The sequence below is a fragment of the Miscanthus floridulus genome, unplaced genomic scaffold, assembly GCF_019320115.1.
Source record: "Miscanthus floridulus cultivar M001 unplaced genomic scaffold, ASM1932011v1 fs_13_1_2, whole genome shotgun sequence".
In the NCBI taxonomy this organism is placed as follows: Eukaryota; Viridiplantae; Streptophyta; class Magnoliopsida; order Poales; family Poaceae; genus Miscanthus; species Miscanthus floridulus.
In genome coordinates this window covers 14,527-19,739 of record NW_027096258.1, presented here as the reverse complement: position 1 = coordinate 19,739, position 5,213 = coordinate 14,527, and positions in this window count along the sequence as shown.

Sequence of the window (5,213 nt, the reverse complement as noted above, 5' to 3'; positions counted from 1 at the left end):
TGAGTGCTATGTTCGCCGCCATCAGAGTGTATGAGGGTCTCGAGAGTACCTACTGGACTTTGACTGGCTTGCGTGGTCAGGATAAGCTCAAGGGGAGAAAGCAGAAGAAGAGACAGGCACGTGCTATAGCTAGCTTGCAGGAGCAGTTGGCTGATATGAACTTACAGCGAGACCAGGCGATTGAGAGAGGTGATAGAGCTATGCAGCGGGTGCATACGTTGACTCAAGCCAACAACAATGCAGACCGCATGATAGGACAGTTGGTTCAGGAAAGGAATGAAGCCTGGGACGAGAGGGACCTTCTGCTGCAGAGGGTCGATGAGCTAGAGGAATACAACGGCAACCTGCACGAGGAGTTTCACGCGCTCTACAATGGGGTTGGCCCATATGCTCCACCAGACGCCGCTGGCATGGACATCGACGACGACAACGAGGACGAGCCTGTAGTTTCACCTGGGGGCGATGGTGACGTCTCCGATCCTGACGATGGCCCCGAGGAGTAGGCTAGTTGCCTTGCGCTAGTATCTAGGTCCTATCGCGATGACCTTTCTTTTGTTGGCATGTAACCTATTGTATGTTGCTTCGAACGTATGAGACTTGGCATGTGGTTGGAACTTGATTACGAATGCGATATCTGAACGCATAAAAGTCCAGTGTATGTATGCTGGCAATTTGGTTGTATGGACGCGATGTTTGTCGTTGAAGTAATTTGATTAAGTGCTGTTGTTTTAATTGGGATGCGATTGTTGTGCCTCTGTTTTATTGTATGAATTTATTCTCTCCAGTAAATTCAGTACGGCATAATTTTTCCTTCACTCGCAATTATTATAGCTTCACTCAATCATTACTTGTTGCTGAAATATGCAGATGACAAACACTCACCGAACCACGTATGAGGCCGCTGAGACCGGTGCTAACGGTGCGGGGACCGGTGGTGGTGGAAACCACGGCAACAACAATGAACCTCCCCATGAACCGCATTTGCCACCTCCTCCCCTGTTTACCCCGAGATGTTCCTCGCATAGCTGCTCGGGAGTCAGCGCAACGCGGAACAATCCCAGAAGAACATGGAGGATTTTCTGCGTACCATCGCCAACAACGTTCAACGTGGTAATAATCAGGGTGGTGGCATGGGAGTGAACCAATATAGCAGCTTCAAAGATTTTATGGACACAAGGCCTGCCAGTATTCAAGGAAGCAACAGAGCCACTCGATGCTGAGGAATGGATCAACACTATGGAAGATAAATTCCGTGTGTTGAGGATGACTGAGGTGTTGAAAACGGAGTATGCTGCACTTCAGTTGCAAGGACCAGCGGGAATGTGGTGGAAGCACCATCGCACCACCTTCCCTCCAAATGCTCAGATTTCATGGAGAGAGTTTGCTGAGGCCTTCCGTGGAGTCTATATTCCACCCGGGCTGACCGAGATGAAGTTGGGAGAATTCTTGGCGTTAAATCAGGGCACCAAGACCGTGACGCAATATCTGCATGCCTTCAACAACTTGTGTCGCTATGCTCCCGACATGGTTGACACAGATGCTAAGAGGATAGCCAGTTTCAAGAGGGGACTCAATCCAAAAATGATGAAGCATGTTGGTACCAACAACCGCGTCAGATTCAATGACTTCATCAGCGACTGTCTGAAGCAGGAGAAGAATAACAACGCCAGCACCGCAGCCAAGACACGCAAGAGAGCCCTTGAAGGTGGTCCGTCCCAAGCTAGAGCACCTATGGGAGGTCGTCCTCCATATCGCCCATCGGCACCTGGCGCTAGGTTCAGGCCACCTCAGCAAAGAAGTCAGAATTTCCGTGGACCCCAGAAGCCTTACAAGATGGCAGTACAGCCCAACAAGCAGCCACAACTGCGGTACAAGGCAGTTCCAAGGGAGCTGTGGGATCTGCCGGGACAGTGAGGGGACCCTGCTATAACTGTGATCAACCCGGCCATTTCTCGAGGTTTTGTCCATATCCGCCCAAGAAGAAGCAGCAGACTTATAATGCTAGGGTGCATAGTACGACTGTGGATGAAATTCCTGAGGGAGAGCCCGTCACTGCTGGTAAGTTTCCTGTCAACGAAAACCCTGTAGTTGTTCTATTTGATTCTGGATCATCGCATTCTTTTATGAGTCAAGCATTTGCACAGAAACATGAACAACTATGCACAGAATTGGGTTATGGTTACCGTATAAGTTCAGCAGGGGCTGATGTTTTGACCAACCGGATGGTTCGAGGGGCAACCCTTGAATTAGGTAGCAGGAAGTTCGAGTGAACTTGATAGTTATGCCTGGACTAGTTTTGGATGTCATTATAGGGATGAATTGGATGAAGGATTGGGGAGCAGTCATAGATACTGGAAGTCGAGTACTTACCCTTAAGGATCCCCTGGGTGAGGGTACTTTCCAAGTACCATTGCCTCGAAGAACAGACCTTATAAGTGTTACATGTGCTACGGCAGTCATTCCTATTCATCAGATTCCGGTAGTGTGTGAATTTCGGATGTATTCCCGGATGAGCTACCTGGTCTTCCGCCGGATAGGGAGATTGAGTTTGGAATTGAGTTAATCCCCGGAACAGCTCCGATTTCAAGGAGACCCTATCGGATGCCTCCAGATGAACTAGCTGAGCTGAAGAAGCAATTAGAAGATTTATCAAAAAAGGGGTTTATTCGGCCAAGCAAGTCTGAATGGGGATGTCCCGCCTTGTTTGTGAAGAAGAAGAAAGAGGGCACATTGAGAATGTGCGTAGATTACAGGCCACTCAACGCTGTAACCATCAAGAATAAGTATCCCTTGCCTCATATTGATGTTCTGTTTGACCAGTTAGCCAAGGCCAAGGTGTTCTCAAAAATAGATTTGAGATCCGGTTATCATCAGATCAAGATTAGGCCACAGGATATACCGAAAACTGCATTTTCCACCAGATACGGGTTGTATGAGTATCTTGTCATGTCCTTTGGCTTGACAAATGCTCCTGCATACTTTATGTTTTTGATGAATACAGTTTTCATGCCAGAATTGGATAAGTTTGTGGTGGTGTTCATCGATGACATTCTGGTGTACTCCGAGAACGAGAAGGATCATGAAGAGCATCTGAGAACTGTCTTGACCAGACTTAGGGATCATCAACTGTATGCTAAGTTTAGCAAATGCGAATTCTGGTTGAAGGAAAGTTCCTTTCCTTGGTCACATTCTGTCAGAAAATGGAGTTTCAGTCGATCCAAGTAAGGTGCAAGAAGTTATGAATTGGAAAGCACCGACCACAGTTCCTGAGATTAGAAGTTTCTTAGGACTAGCCGGTTATTACCGTCGCTTTATACCAGACTTTTCGAAGATTGCCAAACCGATGACAAGTCTGCCTACAGAAGGATCACAAGTTTGTGTGGACAGAGGAGTGTGAAGCAGCTTTCCACACTTTGCGGAAACTGTTGACCACTGCTCCTGTTCTAGCACAACCAGATATCGAGAAACCATTTGATGTGTTTTGCGACGCATCGAAGACTGGATTGGGCTGTGTTCTTATGCAAGAAAGGAGAGTCATTGCTTATGCTTCACGCCAATTGAGAAAGCACGAGGTCAACTATCCAACACATGATCTTGAACTTGCGGCAGTTGTGCATGCCCTAAAAATTTGGAGACATTATCTACTTGGTAATGTGTGCAACATTTTCACAGATCACAAGAGTCTTAAGTACATCTTTACCCAACCAGAGCTAAACATGAGACAGCGCAGATGGTTGGAATTGATCAAGGATTACAACTTGAATGTGCAATATCATCCTAGGAAAAGCCAATGTAGTGGCAGATGCTTTGAGCAGAAAGTCACATTACTTGAATGTGCAGCCATTACTTGAAGATGGGTTCGATCTGATGCATCCTGCTGTGTTACATAGTATTCAGATTAGTTGCTCTTTGGAGAGTAAGATAATAGAAGGCCAGAAAACCGACAAGGGAATATTCCACATCAAAGAGAAAATAAAAGAAAAGTCGTCTCAGCACTTTAAAGTGGATGAACAGGGCGTGTTGTGGTTTGACGACCGTCTTGTGGTTCCCAAGGATCGAGAGCTTAGGAATAAACTCATGGATGAAGCTCACCTTTCTAAGCTATCTATCCATCCCGAAGTAGTAAGATGTATCAAGAACTAAGATCTCGTTATTGGTGGACCAAAATGAAGAAAGAAATTACAGCATATGTTGCCAGATGTGACACATGTTGTCGAGTGAAAGCCATTCATATGAAACCTGCCGGTATGTTGCAACCCTTGTCAGTCCCTAGTTGGAAGTGGGACGATATAAGTATGGATTTTATCTCGGGTTTGCCCACTACTCAAAAAGGACATGATTCGATTTGGGTAATTGTGGACCGTCTTACTAAGACCGCTCATTTCCTACCTGTCAAGACAACTTATCGACCACCTCAATATGCCGAGAAGTATATCAGCAGAAATTGTGAGATTGCATGGTATACCAAAGACCATAGTATCTGATAGAGGCTCACAGTTCACTGGCTCACTTTTGGGAACATTTACACAAAGGCTTAGGAACTAGTTTGATTCGTAGTACCGCTTATCATCCTCAGACAGATGGTCAGACTGAACGAGTGAATGCTGTTTTGGAGGATATGTTAAGAGCCTATGTATTGTCTTCTAAGGGATCATGGGAGTCATGGTTACCATTAGCTGAGTTTTCTTATAATAATAGTTATCAAGAAAGCATCAAGATGGCTCCCATTCGAAGCTTTAGTATGGCAGAAAATGTAGAACACCATTGAATTGGGTCGAGCCTAGAGATAGAAGGTATTATGGCATTGACTTTGTAGAAGAAGCCGAGAAGAAAGTTCATATTATTCAGCAGAATATGAAAGCGGCCCAATCACGTCAGAAAAGTTATGCAGACAGAAGAAGGAGACCCCTTGTGTTTGAAGTTGGTGACTATGTTTATCTGAAGGTCACGCCAATGAAGAAGAAAAGGTTCGGAGTCCGAAGAAAGCTTGCCGCGAGATTCGTAGGACCATACAAGATCCTGGAACAAAGAGGTCCGGTAGCCTACAAGTTAGAGTTACCTGAGACAATGAGTACCGTTTTCCTAGTTTTCCATGTATCACATCTCAAGAAATGTTTGCGTGTTCCGGAGGAAAGAATAGAACCTCGAGGTATCCAACTCAAATCAGATTTGGTGTATCGTGAGCAACCAGTCCGGGTGTTAGACACTAAAGA